Raw genomic sequence first — 15,989 nt, forward strand, 5'->3', positions numbered from 1 at the left:
ATCCTCTTTCTAAAGCTGTGGACAATTTTTAGGCCTTCCTTCCTTTAGCTGCCTGCAGCATGTGACAGGTGTCAGCACAGCCAAGCTCTTCCTGGGTGTTTGTGTTTGGCATCCTGAGCAGCATTCACTGCAGGTTTTCTTCCTACTTTACTGGCCGTGTCTTATTCTTCTGTTGTTTTTTTTCTCCGTGACATCCCAATCACGCTCATACCAGGGTTCAGTGGTCTTACCTCCTCTTTTTTATTTACATTCACTTTCTTGGGGATCTCATCCAGTCTGATGACTTTAACTATCACACATACGTTGCTGAATCTCAAGTCACTGCCCTCACCCAGACCCTGACTCCTGGATCCACCTGCCTACTCAGCACTGACAGCTGGGTGCCCTACTCAGCACTGACAACAGGCCTTGGTGAACTCGAAACTCATCTCTTAAGTTGATCGAACTCTCAGACCTGCCCCACTCACCTTCTTCTCCTTCTCATCTGGTGCCAGTTGCATCTCTCAGGGTTTCTGAGGCCCAAAATCTTGGCAGTCATTCTTAACTCAGCCTTTTCTATACCATTATACATCTAATCCACCAGGTACCTCCATTGAGTCTACCTTCTGGATATGTACAGCATTTAATCGCTTCTTGCTGACTCCATTGTTCTCCTAGTCCGGGCTGCCATCATGGGACACTTGGATTGACGACACCATCTCTTAACTGGTCTCTCTGTGTCCACCACTGCTCTCCTGCGGTCTGTTCTCCACAGATTCATCAGACTGATCCGAGTCTATGTCAGATCACATCACTTCTTGGCTCAAAACCATCCATGATAAACAAGGCCCCGGAAAAGGCCCTGGTTGAGCATTCGTTCTCCTAAGTATCCTCCCACTATTCTCTTCCAGCCACACTATCCTCTGTGTTGTTCCCAAAGCACATTCAGCACACTGCCATGGGTGACCCACTGTGCTCACTGCTCTCTGGGCCTGGACTGTCTTTTCATGGCCAGGGTCACAGCTAACTCCCTGACGTCCTTTATTCTTGCTTAAGTGTCAGTTCTACCTAACTATCCAACATAAAAGTTCAACTGCATTGCTCTTGCCTGGAATCTTTTCTCCCCGACCTTCCTCTACTTATTTTGTTTTCCATGGCACTTATCAGTATCTAACATACAATTTACTCATTTCTGTTTACTGTTTATTGTCACCCTCTCAAACAGCTGGGCACCGGATCCCAGCCAAGCAGACACTTAAAATTACCTATCACAGTAAATGTGGAAGCTTCAGAAATTTATTTACTTTATAAATTAATAGTATGTTCGAACTACAGAAAGTTTATATTTGTTCTGTGATATATTCCAAGCATCTAGAAGAATGCCCGGCTCAAAGAAAGAGCACAGTAAAAAAACTCATTGACTAAGTGAATACTCAAAACTCTAATTTGAAAACTTCATCCAATATTTGTAAAATCTCTCCTAAAGCTCATAGAAGGTATAGATTCCATCTTAATACAAGTATCTAACATACAGTAAAATCAACACTGAACTGGGAATTCAAACACTGGATTTAAACCTGGATCTCATTCTTAGGATTTGGCCTCGCAATAGAGTTCTTCAACCTTCCTGAGACTCAGTTCTTTACCTGTGAAATCAGGATAATGTTTAGCAGTTTTTGTTGTTGTTTTGGTTTTTAAAACCAAATATGATGATGCATGTAAAGCTATAAATTCAAAAAAGCAAGATCATCTGATAAGAGGCCCCACTATTCTCTTCGAAACTGGGCCATTTGTGTCACGCTGTCATTTTTCATAAAGCAAGTGATATAAATACTCTGTAACTATAATGTACAGCTGCACTCACAGACCAAAATAAATCTGATTAAGACACGGTTCCTTAAAGAGTGATGGTTACTTGAGTTTTTGCATTCAAGCATAAAAAACCTGTAATGCCGGAGGGCAGCCTTAAACCAGGGATTAGCTGGAGATGCCGAAAGGATTTGTGGAAAAGGCATCAAGCCACAGGTTGAGACAAGGACAGCAGCATCTTATGTTACCTAGAGAGATACCAACGGACAGTGGTGAGGTGTGTCAGCTCCTGAGCCAGACTCCCCAGGTTTGAATCCTGGTTCGCCTATCTTTCCTGTGTGTATAACCTTGGACCAGTGAACTAACCTCCCATCATTGGAAAAACAGAGACAAATCATAGGATTTGCCTGAGGATTAACTGAGCTACCATCTAGGATGCACCATGATATGCCTTCAACAGAAATTCCTTTGGGCAAACAAGGGTGGGAAAATAAGAGTTAGTGTGCACATCCAACAGGTGAAAGCATTTTCCCTTCCATATCAACACAAACCAGTGGAGAGGAGATCTGTAAGCAACTTATTAGGTGGAAAAACAAAATCTAAAGATGAAAAGGTATATGAAATACATACAACTAAAAGCCACTTTTAACTCTCATCTTGAGATTATTCACAGATTAAGTGTTCTTGAACTCAGTAACTTTAGAATACAGTAGTCAGAGACTTCTGGTCACCCTCCATAGAGGTTCCCTAAATGAGGTTCTGATGCAGAAGTATTCACATTACCTGGCAACCTCTCAGACATATACATTCTTAGGCCTCACCCCAGACCTAATAAATCAGAAACTCTGGTTCCAGGACCCAGAACTTTAACAAGCTTTCTAGATGATGGGAATGGAGGTCAAAGTCTGCAAAACCACTGCTCTAAGCCATCAACTCCAAGAGAGAATAAAAGATATTGCCCATAATTGAACTTGCCTCTTCACTGTTTTATCGATGTTACTAGTTTATAAAGTGTGGTTACAAGAAAAGGCTTTGAGAAAGCACTGAGGGAATACTATGTGCATTAAGAAATTGCAGTTAGTTTGGGAGGACACAAAATCTTCAACTCACAAATATCTATTCACCAACAATTATGTATAAGCCACCATGCCATAAACTGGGAGAGATAAAAGAATAAAACATGAACCTTGCCCCTGGGAGTTTATAATATTATAAGGTACTCAGATACAGAAAGAATGAACAAAAATACAAAGCAAAATATATGTTCTGCTTTCACAGCTAAGAAATTGAGCAGAGTTCAGGAATATTGACTACACAAGGAAAGATGAAAACAGCAGCTCATCTGGCATGGCCAGAGGGAACAAGGTGAGAAAGGATGCTGTGGAAGAGGGGACTGGATGGGAAATTGGAAGTGAGTGTCATCTGAAGGAGTGTAGCCTTTATCACTTTTTCAGTACAAAGTTGCTGAAGGCTTTTGCAAAAGGCTGTGTTTCTCTGTATCTAACAAACTTGGCTCAGGATTATAGTTTAGTATCGAGCTAAGTATATACTCTTTAAAGAGTATATACTTTAGCTCGATACTAAAAGTAGAAAGAGGCTACAGACAGGAAGAAAAGATAACTGTCCAGAAAAAGAGAGGTAGGAGGGAAGATATAGAAGTGAAAAAAAAACAAAACAGAGGATAGAATATGAAAGGGCATCAGGGACTACATTGGCAGAATGAATTACCGTAAGTCAAATAGCACCCCAGGTTTAAAACTAAAAAGAACATCAAAAAATACATCTCCCTTCAACATGTATGTGGTTTGTGATACAACTCACTTACTGGTAACATGGCTGAATCTTAGCTATCTATAATACTTTTTAAATATGTACTTGGACCAGAATGAATTTGAACCTTATATGATGAGTTCCTGGCACAAGAAATAAAACCAAAATCACAGCAGTTTAGAGTGTAAAAGCAATATGGGTGGCTTTGGAAATCCCTTTAATAATTATGTAAGATTACTTATTTTCAAAATTATCAAATTCCCAAACAACCCACTTAAACAGTTGAAATTAGTACATGAAGACGTATCAATGTCCAGTAAGCCAATTTGAGTCCATGCATTTTAAAAGTTTCACATACTTCCCATTAGATATCCGAACTTAAAAACTACTACTGGCCGGGTGCGGTGGCTCACGCCTGTAATCCCAGCACTTTCGGAGGCCGAGGCAGGTGGATCATGAGGTCAAGAGATTGAGACCATTCTGGCCAACATGGTGAAACCCTGTCCCTACTAAAAAATACAAAAATTAGCTGGGCATGGTGGCGTGTGCCTGTAGTCCCAGCTACTCGGGAGGCTGACGCAGAAGAATTGCTTGAACCCAGGAGACGGAGGTTGCAGTGAATCGAGCTCGCGCCACTGTACTCTAGCCTGGCACCTGGCAACAAAACCAGACTCTGTCTCAAAAAAAAAAAAAATTTTACGCTACTGACATCAGGATTCGATTCCTAAATTATACAGTCCATACTAAATCATAAAAACATTGGTTTTCATAGTTCAATTTCCCCTACTCTCACATGATTAATTTGAATCCAGTACAAGAAAAGAGACAGAGGAATGGTCCTCCCCGTGGGGAAAACCTCTGAAAAGAGTCTGGGATGATGAGGATGTGCCAGCCATATCAAGGTACAAAGCTCTGGCAAAGATGTTTGCAGGGGGAATGTGTGGTGATACAAAGGCAGTGAGGCAGGAACAAGTCTTGTTTGTACAACAAACAAAAATGGCAATGAGGCTGGAGCATAGCAGTCAATGAAGCTGTGTTAGCAGGCCGTGGTAAAGATGATCTCTCTCCTGCATGAGAGCTGGACAGGGTTGTGAGCAAGAGGACAATATGATCTGACTACCCTTTGCCGATAAGTTTATACCTGTGTTCTAACGAGGCCTGCAAATCTTGTCATTTGGACCCAGAATAATGCAAAAAGCTCTTGACCCATAAGGGTGTCTATGATCTTTGGGGTCACTAAACAGAAGAGCTAATATATATTAAGTACAGGTTAACCTAGTTAGTGCCATATTTAATAAATTTGAGCTGAGCTGCAAATGTGCATATTTGATCAGGGACTACCTATGCTATTAAAGAAAAAATATCTTCTCTATAAGGGAAATTATGCCTGTCTGCTCTATAATGTGTTTTGTGATCGTGCATGAGCATATAAGAAAAGGAAGAATACACAACACGATATATTACGATTTCAGCACAAACCTTCCAGACAAGATCCACAAGAGGCTGACAAGCGTGCCCACAATCAGGATGGTCGTGAAATGGAAAAGAGAACTTTTCAGATAGGAAGCACAAAAACTGTGGGTTCCTTAGGGGCCTATAGCTAATCTGGGAATCTCTGTGGCATATGTTTGGAGGTTGGACTTACTCCCTCAAAATAACTGAGATAGAATGAAATTACAGACAATGTGGCTTCAACCCAGAATGTACCACTTTTTAAAGTAACTTTATATGGTGACTGCTTGTGGTTATTTTTCACTCATTTCCCTCCAGTTTTAATTTGATGTTTCTTATCAGTGCAAACCTAGACACCTGCTTAAACACTTTCTACAACACTGGATTCTACTTAGTTAATAACAAAAATAGACGGCAAAGTTGGTTTTATATAATATCACCTTATAAATGATGTCAATATACATGCACACAAAGAAACTCCCACAATTTTACAGGTAAATATATCCAGTTTGTAGGAATGGGGTGAAGGGGTGGAAGGTTGGATGACAGAGAGAACTTAAAATGTTTCTAAGGTGACTAAACCCAAAATTGTTGTCTGCAAATGTAAAGCTATAATACAATCAATAAAATACCAATATCTGTCCTATTCCTTCTACTTTTACCAACCATATTGTTCTACACAAACCCTGTATATAACCTATTGATATATGTATTCTTATTATTGAGAATAATTCTTAGCTCCAAAGCATTAACTATTGTTACAGTTATTATTATTTGATTAATCCATGGTTAATCAAATAATAAAACAACAATAAAAATAAGAATTAAACAGCAATAAAACTAGCTAATATGTAGCAAACTTATATAGGTTGTTCCAGTGTTAAATGCTTTACATGTATTATCTTGTTAATTGGAAAAACCCAGTGAAGTACATTCTATGATGGTCAAGTCACAAGGCTAATGGCTGGAATCTAGCCTGAACTCAGACCCACACTCTGAACCATTCCAAGAGCATCTCCTTCGGGACTGTCTGCTAAGACACAGCTGATGATTCCTGTATGGAGTCTTCACTCTCCTTCAACACTGACATCTCCTTGCTATGAATGATGGAAACAGTTCATTTCCATGCCATTATGTGTTATACTTAACACATGGTGCCTTGTTTCATAATTTACACTATCACCACAGGTGTTAAATTCCACATGCAGACTTTCATATGGTAACAGATCTAAATGAACAAAACAAAATGCACTAAATGACAACAATGAAAATAGAAATTAAAATATCTTCCAATCGATTACCAAGCCTAATGATTATAAGATTACTGTAGGAAGAATAAACATCCAGTTCTTAGAAGAGAACAAGTTCACGCATAATCTGGTCCCCCTATATGTCTACATGGATCTGCAGGACCTCTACCAGTCATCTCCCTGCTTCCCACTACTTGCTTTCAATACAGGGAAGGTCCTAGAGCCTTTGCACATGCTTTCCACAGAACAATCTCCTATTCTTACACTTAATAACTGCTGTTCATCTATCAGAGCCACCTACATGCCTGTAATTCACACACACCTCACACACATTAGCCTTTGTCCCAATGCTCTTTCCTCCAGATCCCGCTTTCTTCCCATTTAACATTTTTCTCAGTAGCAAAATTCATCCATGAATGTGGAGAAATCAGTGTCCCCATAAAACTCTGAGCACCACAAGGGCAGGTACCATACCAATTTTGTTTTCAGCACTCTTTCCTTAACACCTATACTTACCACAGTATAAGCACCCTATAGGGACTACCAGATACAGACTGAAAGATCCCTCACCATCCCTTTATTTGCCATTTATTTAAGAAACCGGCAAAAGAAGGGAGAAAAAAAATTACAGTTGAATTGTTACTGTACTTCTTACAACTGTCAATCATATATTCATTCATCACAATATTTGTGATCAGTTTAAGTATCTAAAATATTTAAGGTTCAATTGGTTTATGCTACAATTAAAAACGTGAAAACTCAACAATTTTATCAGACAATAAATTTGAAGTACAAGTTCATTCGAAAGCTAGATCTGCCTTATAAGTTGTGGGTTTCTATTCCACCAGGAAATGCCAGGGGCAGAGTGATTCTATCAGATTTTAGCATTTCCACTTCAATTTTCCATGAAAATAGAAATTGCAGAAGTACCAAGAATAAAAAAAAATTGCTATTTCTTGCAACCAATTCTTGTTCTAAAGCTTATTTCCTTAGGCAGTGCTTCTTACTCTATTATACTTGCTCACTCACATTGAAATCAACTAGCAAGTGATTTTATTAAGTATTATATACTACTGTGATGTTTTTGAATCCTTGGATAATATGAATGTATTTACAGCATATTTACAATAATACATAAAGAATTTTCAAAATAGGGATATTTTGTAACCAGGATCTACTGGCCATAAAAATATTTTAATCTAATGATGAATTCTTCTACTGAGAGCTATTACATCTTTTAAACAAAATAGAACCCATATTTCCCATACATAATGCTTTTTACAGATTTACTAATGCTTCAATTGCTGGACAATTCTGTAATTACATTTGCTGGACAGCTCCCTCCTTAGTAAAGTGTAAGGCTCAGTTGTGAATGTTCTTGTTTTAATAATATTTTGTAGCATTTGAAAAGATATATAATCCCTAATGTTTAACATAGAGGTTTATAACCAATTCTCTATTAGAGCTAAGTACTGTTAAGCTCATCTGTAAATTTTACCGTTTTAGTATCTTAATTGGATTTCTGGTAATTATAGCTAAGATTCTATAAGGCACATAAGAAGTGTTTCAGCTACAAAATAGGAAAAATTTAAAATATACACTTGCCTTCACTGCTTATAAAATTGCAAGCCAGAGGCTGTTTTTATAGAAGTGCTATAATTTACCTTACAACAGATATATAAAGAAGCTAAACCAGGTAATATAGGTACCAATTAGAACTTTTACTTTTATTCATGCAGTGACCTAATTTACCACAGTTGTGGCATTTAAATACAACAATTTTTGAAGAAAGTTGGCACATTTCCATTACTCCAAGGACTTGCATAAAACATGACAACCCCATAAATATTGCAAAGATAGGGCATTGTATCAAGTCTGCCTAAATTTCCATCCACATATTACTATATCAGTAGAGTTTTTCTCTCAATAAAACATAATTTTTTTTGTTGCTAAAGGGTAAATAATGTTTTCAGAAATCTTTCTATTGTATTTTGAAGTGCAGTGTTCCAAAAGCTCCTAGAATGCTCTTTCTGCTACTGTCCTCTAAGATATAAACTATAGAAAATGACTTGACATACATTTTCTGACATACATACATACATTTTTTACATCTGTATCACATGATCACCAATATATATGATGGTTTAGAGTTTTTGAGTTTTATGTTTCACGTCTTAGAGTCCCGTTCAGCCTTCTCTGCTCAACTCTACACCTGTATCATCTACTGCCTACTGGACCCCTCCACTCAGACATCTGATAAACCTCTGCCACATAACAGCGTTAACACCACATAGCAGAACTCCAAAATAAAAATGTAACAAACGTGATCTACTGAACCTCTCCCAAACCAAACTTCATTTTCTCCCCTCTCAATGAATAGAATTCCATCCTTCCAGTTGCTATGCCAAAAACTGGAATCATCTTTTATCCATCTATTTCTTATACCCCATCCAATCTGTCAGCAAATTCTTTGACCTTCAGAACATATTCAGAAGATGATCACCTCTCTCGCCATCTCTCCTCTGAATGCCATCGTCCAAACTAATGTCATCTTTTGTTCAGGCCCTCTGCAAGTGCCTGCTATCTGAGCTACCATCCCCGCCCCACAAGGGAGCAGGGAAGTCAGAAGAATGCTTGCAAAACATGAGCTGGATCATGTCCTTTCTCTTCCCAAAACTCTGCATTGTGAAAGCCAAAGGGCCCTCACAGTGGCCTACAGAGTCTGCTTGATGTGTTCTTCCATCATCTCTCTGAAGTCTGCATGTGTGCCGGCCATGATTGGAGGCCTTGGCATTTCTCGAGTATATTCAGCATTCTCATAACTTAGGAACCCAATCTACTGTATCTACAAAGCCACCATCCCTACCTTCTTGAAATATTAGCTCCAATGATTTCTTCTCAATGTATCCTACCCTGACTACCCTATTTATTAATAGAAATTCCAACAATGCCCCTATCTTTTTGTGCCCAACCCCTCTAAGCTTGCTCTGTGATTTTCTATAGCAGTTGCTGCCTCATTAGATACTCTATACTCAACTTGGGTCAAATGGAATTAAATGGGAAATAGAAATTAAGACTTCTTTCAACTACTGATTTAAACAAATTTCCATATTTATATTATCTAAATATGGACCAACTGTTAGGAAACTTTTCTCAAAGATTGTCCTGTTTTAACCAACTTACTACTAGTAATTTTTCATTTGAAATATTCCATTTAAAATGAAAAAAATTATGGAAAATAAAAATTTTCCATTAAAATGAAGACATTTGCTATAGTAATTCATGTTCACTATAGTGTTTTCAGGACAGCTGGTCAAATTTTGGGAAGGCTCCCTCTCAAATCTTGGAATTTGTTCAAGTATGCACTAACAATATGACATTTTCTTACTTTGAAGGCACCATGGTTTTGAAAAAATTTATTCCATCTATTCGAAGACTTTTTCCCAAAAGTACATTCATGGAGTACATCATTAGGAAGCAGGAAAACTTGATGCATTTCTTACCATTAGTACTAAAACAGACATTTCTATGCCTTACCCTATATTCCTAAAAAGTTGGTATTTGAAGAGTTACTCAAAAAATAACAATCACATTACTGCCACTTCACCTGCTTTCTTATTCCCCTGCCCTCCTTCTAAAAGGAGTCTTCATTTTGCCATAATTATTAGAACACTGTTTCTTGGCTATGCGACAATTTATCTCCTTTGAGACATTGGACAGCTCTTCTGTTTTTAGCCTCTTGAGAGTTCTCAAACTGCTTTATATTTATTGTCAATGCATATAAGACGAGAAAAACAAGAGCTATATTAAATTGGACATGAATGAAATAGAGTGAATATCATTTGAATACACAAGATAAACAGTTTTCGGTATCCCATTCAAGAGAAAAATTAGGGCTAACAAGAAATACAAAGACTAGTTAGCCTTCAAAATTCAATGTACACAACAGCTCAGAATGAGATCTGGAGTCTCTGTCCTACTTAGCTGGCCCTAGTTTAGCAATGTAACCTGAGCGCATCTATTTTCTTGTATTTCATTTAATCCATGAACTTACACGAAAATGTCCACGTGTTTAAATTGTGTTTTCCTAAGAAAGCTGAAAGCTTTTTCTTTATGAAAAGAAATGATATACTGATATTCATCTGTATTCTCCATGGTACAGTGCACACTGTTATGCAAATAGATATTCAATAATAAAACTGTTGATTGCCAAACAATTGTTGTTTCTTAGTGTAAATGGTACATCTTGAAAATATTCTCTTTTAGAACTTGAGGGCTGTAGGTCTCAAAGGATTTTACTCAATGGGAATAAATCAAATTATGGGGCCAGATACATCACACCAGGACCTCATGCACAATAGCTTCCTTAGCTTAGGAACCAATTGTTTTTGATTGGTGTTAAGCATTATATGGACAGCTGCTACCGGGACAATAAAATTATTAATAACTTCCAGCAGTAAATTCAATTATTCTGATTATAGATGCTTGCCTATGTGTTACATGCAAAAACCAGGAAGTGAAAGAACTTCCTTTTTAATGCTGATTTTTATAAAAAAATAATAAAATCTGAGCACTGAAAGGCCAACTTAACAATTGCTTGGCAAATTCATGTGCTACAATCAGCATAAAATGATAATCACCAACCACACTTTGCCTCTTCTATCAAAGTACCACTTCTGTCCAAACCAAATTTGAGAATAATATAATTGCATATTGGAAGCAACATATTTAACACAAGATAATAGGCAATTTAGAATAGTCTGATGTAGGGTTGTCTGACACAAAGAGATGGTTTTACACCCCTAATTTCTACAGTTCTCTTCAACATTCTCTACAAAATAGATATAATAGATAACTGAAATCAGCAGAAGTAGACCTAGGGCTAAGAGCTACTAATGTCAGGTTTTATTTAGGGTCCATCTAAAGCAGAGCTCCCCATTCTTTCAGCAGTTTGGGCCCGTTCTGCTGGTTCACCACTGCTGGATCATGAATTGATCAGGATCACAAACGTCATGTTTCACTCCATTGCCAGGTCAGCGTGTCCACTTCCTAATTACTGCTTGACTTGCTTTGTCTTCCTCAATCACAGGAAGCCACTCTCCACAATGAAGGCAGGCTTGCAAGAGCTCACCCGCAGAATGCCACCAGCAAAGGCTTTGACCAACCTCCGCTGCCTGAAGAAAAGGGTCAGGTCCCAGAGACAAATCATTCTTCAATTTTAAAGGCAGACAAATGACACTGTTCTTCCTAGAAAGTTCTATTGCCAGTATTTAGTAGAAATCATTACTGTACTACTTAGAAATGTGGATGCCACAGTAAGCAGACGCAAAACATGACATTTTGAGTTTTCACAAATCCTCTGACCATGATTCTTGCAAAACAAATGTGATGATCTTAAGATCAAGCGGAGTTAAAATTGTATCTAAAAGTCTCATTTTCTCCTCTAGAAAGGTAACTCAGCTTACTGGTCCCAGCACCTGGGTGACTGTCCAGCAGACCTGGGATTAGCACTCCCACTGACTTTGCTGGATCCACCATCTAGCTGTATGGTCTAAAGCAGGCTTTCTCAGCCACGGGACCATTAACATCACCAGACAGATAACTCTGCTGCAGGGGTGCTCTCTTTTGTATTGTAACATGTGAGTGGCATCCCTGGACTTTACAGCCTAGCGTGAGAGCAGCCCTGCCATGCCTCCTCCACCTGTTGTGATATGCAGAATGCCTTCTGTCCGTGCTCAGTGTCTCTCAGGTGGCAAAACTGTCCCCACTTGAGAACTACTAGTCTACGGTGAATCACAAACCTGTCTGGTCTCAACTATTCTTGTTTTTTAATGTGTAAAATGGGCTGATATAAGAATATGAGATGGAGAAAAGCATATTTGCAAGCATATTCACAAAAACTTCTTTTGGAACTAGGATTATATTGTTTGGAAGTTTCCTTTTTTTTGTTTGGTAGCCTATCTGTTACTGAAAGGAAGAAATTTCAAAGGGCCTGAAATAGGAAGAACTATCTGTATTGAGAAAGGGAGAGAATTTATCAATAACTTCAAAAAGAAAGGGAAAAAAGAGAAAGGAGTTACTGAAGGGGAATAACTGTCAACCTCTTTAGGCATCAACAAACTAAATAAACTCTTGATATAATTGAGATTTATTAATAGAGACCAGCAAAGGAGACAGATTTTCACTTCTAAGATGAATCAGTGTGGGAAGTAGAACAACATCCCTTAAAGATATACATGTTCTAATTCTAGAACTGGTGATTATGTTATTTTCCACACAAAAGAGAATTAAGGTTGCAGATAGAATTAAGGTCGATAATCAGTGGAATTTAAAATTAGGAGATTATCCTGTATTACTTAGGTGGGCTTACTATAATCATAAGGGTCCTGAGAAGTGGACAAAGGAAGAAGAGGGGAACATATTGACGTAAGTTGAAAGACTCAATCTGTTGTCATGGTCTTTAGAATCTGGAAGAGACAAAAAGAGTTCTCCTTTATTTTTAGAGCCTCCAGAAAGGAACACAGCCTTGCTGACACCTTGATTTTAGCCAACTGAGATCCACATAGAGTATCAAACATAAAGAACTTTAAGAGGAACAGGTGTGGTGGCTCACACTTGTAATCCCAACACTATGGGAGGCCAAAGTGGGAGGATCTCTTGAAGCCATTAGTTTGAGGCCAGCCTGGTCTCATAGCAAGACCTTGTCTCCATAGGAAATTTAAAAATTAGGCAGGTGCAGTAGTACATGCCTATAAACCTGGCTATTTGGGAGGCTGAGGTGGGAGGATTGCTTGCACCAAGGGGTTTAATTAATGTAGTGAGCTATGATTTTGCCACTGCACTCCAGCCAGGATGGTAACACAAGACCTTGTCTTTAAAAAAAACTTTTAAGAGAATGCATTTGTGATGCTTTAGGACACTAAATGTATAGTGATTTGTTATAGCAGCAACAGAAAACAAATGCAGTCAGGTATAACCAATGCAGCATGTGAGGACACAGGACTTAGTTAAAAGGATGCCTGAGCAGGATGTGCAAATCTCCGTTGCCATATAAATGAGAGTATGGGCCAAGGTTAACCATCTACAAAAATCAGGAGGTCCTCACCGACAACTCTGATACAGGAAATTTAAAAACAAATACATTTCAGAGACTGGGAGAATTTAAGGAGATTTTGTATCTAAAGTGTGCAGCACAGTGCCTGGCACATCCTATGTGCTAAATCAATGTTTATCATGGATCTCTTACTGCGTTTTTCCTACGATCAAAAGAAAGCTTTTGCCACAATGTAATTGCCTTTCCCTAATAACAAACTACACTATGGCTCATGCAAAATAACGCACAGAGAGAAAGAGGAATCACATGCCATTAGGCTTCTCTTGGAATTCTTTGTGTGATCAATAATGACATTCTATTCTGTGTGGTCCCAATCAATACATGAACTCACTCCAAGTCACTGCCTCCCCGACACCTTATCATGAGCAGCAGATAAGCTGTAGCAATTTTTCTAGGTATCTGCAAGCGCATCTATCACTGTGACAAATGCATGATGCGGTGTTGTATTTTCTCTTCTTAGCCTTGTTTTAATATCATAAGTCTGTATGTAACAACACAGGATTCTTATCCAAGCTCACATTTTAATGCTTTCCGGACTGCCAATGCATAATGACCTTTTTTGAATATCCAGCTGGTTGGCTGGTGCAAAGTACTGTGAAGCCAGGGACAGTTTCAACAAGTCGAGTTATTCCAGAGAAGCATGAACTTGCTAGAGGCCGTGGTACTAATTTTATTGCATGTTAATTCTAGCTAGGAAAATTGCCCTTTGCTCAGACTTTGGACAGATTTCAGAAAAAAATCCAATGATTATTTGAGGCAAGAAATAATTGCTGTTTTTGTTTTTATTTGGGGGAAGAAAATACAACATCACAGAAAACATTACAGGCAAGGAACAGCATCTCAGATTATTATAATCAGCCAATCAGAACTTTAACGAGCTGTTTAAGACTTTCTCTCTCTTCCACATGGAGATGTTAGTTCTGTTTCATTAACAGGATATTCAGTCATACTGGCAGAAAATTATGTGGCTACTGTTTGAGAATGAGTGATCATCATTTTTAGAATTATTGTGTATTAGACCAGAAAGTAACTCAAAAGACCCACCAGTTTTGCCATTAGTTAACAGATAGTGAGACCATTCATTCATTCAGTAATACCTATGCTCCATAAAGCCTGTGCTGGTCTCAGCTAGTCAAAGACACTGACCCTAAATCACCTAGCAAATCAGTGACAAAGCAGTGATTCTAAGCCAAGAACTTTGGCTGATCACTGTAATCAATACACCTAGTAAAACACAAACTTACATTGTGACTTAACTAAAATAATGTACTATTTACAAATTGTAAGAATGTATGAAAAACAGAAACAGAATGTAAGCAGTGCTGGACATCTAGAATGCCTCACATCAGATTGTTTTCCCAATTATCATGGAGCTAGTTCCCTACACTTCGCCTCAGTGCTCTCTTTTAGTCAACCAAGAGAAACCACTGATGGAGAAGCAGGGGCAGAACAGACAGAGTCCACAGGTGGAGTACCAGTGCTAACGCTTACCACCATGCATGACCTCTGACACCTGCAGGCACAGCTAGAGCAAGCTGTGCAGCATGCACAGGGGTGTCCCTGGCCTCCAATGTAGCCACCGTCCCTGCTGCAGTGCTTAGGATCACACTGGCCCCAACTAAGACCTGCGGCTGGACTCCTGCCTCTGCTCTGTCAGGACAGCCTTTGAGTGCTCCAGGGTGGTGATCTGGGTGTGAGTTCCACCTCAGGACAGTCTGATGTGGGAAACACTAAGGACAGACCCAAGCTACCAGTTTGAACATCATTTTACCTTCAAACATGGTACGAAACCCACTGAAACTAAATGAATCAAACTAATGGTCTTTGGTGTTAGATGACTGAATATTCAGAATCAAGAGGATCATGGAGTTCACCTGTTCTTTCAAAGTATGCAACTCAACAAGAAGAAGAAGAAAATGCAAAAGGGGCAAATGACTTGAATAGACTTTACTCCTAAGAAGATTGCTATGGTTTCAACATTTGTCCCCTCCAAAATCCATGTTGAAACTTAATCCTCAAAGTGGCAGTACTGAGAGATAGGGCCTATAGGAGGTAATGGGATCATCAGGGATCTAACTTCATGAATAAATTTATCCATTAACAGATTAATGAGTTACCATGGGAGTGAGACTGATGGCTTTGTAAGAAGAGGAAAGAGACCTGAGCTAGCGCACTCAGCCCCCTTGCCATGTGAGGCCCTCCACAGCCTCGGGACCCTGCAGAGTCCCCAACAGCAATAAGGCCCTCACAAGATGTGGCCCCTGGACCATAGACCTCTCAGCCTCAATAAATTTAAGAAATACATTCCCTTTCTTTATAAATTACCCCCAGTTTTACATTTTAGGTTATAAGCAACAGAACACAGACTAAGACAAAGGCAAACAAATGGCCAATAAGCACATAAAAAACACACAACATCAACAGTCATTAGGGAAACACAAATTAAAATCAGAGTGAAATATCACTTCATATCTTTTAGAATGGCTATACTTGGCCGAGCACGGTGGCTCACTCCTGTAATCCCAACACTTTGGGAGGCCAAGGCAGGTGGATCAGGAGGTCAAGAGATCGAGACCATCCTGGCCAACATGGTGAAACCCTATCTCTACTGAAAT

General features: G+C 38.8%; 1 protein-coding gene across 5 annotated transcripts in view; it reads right to left on the reverse strand.

The window, feature by feature from the left end:
- The window catches only part of CTNND2 (catenin delta 2), a 935,473-nt gene that overhangs the window by 885,526 nt on the left and 33,958 nt on the right, over nucleotides 1–15,989 (reverse strand). The gene's annotated exons all lie outside the window — the stretch shown is intronic.

Source organism: Aotus nancymaae, unplaced genomic scaffold (genome assembly GCF_030222135.1).
Source record: "Aotus nancymaae isolate 86718 unplaced genomic scaffold, 86718_ANA_hifiasm-v0.15.2.pri h1tg000014l, whole genome shotgun sequence".
NCBI classification, from domain to species: Eukaryota; Metazoa; Chordata; class Mammalia; order Primates; family Aotidae; genus Aotus; species Aotus nancymaae.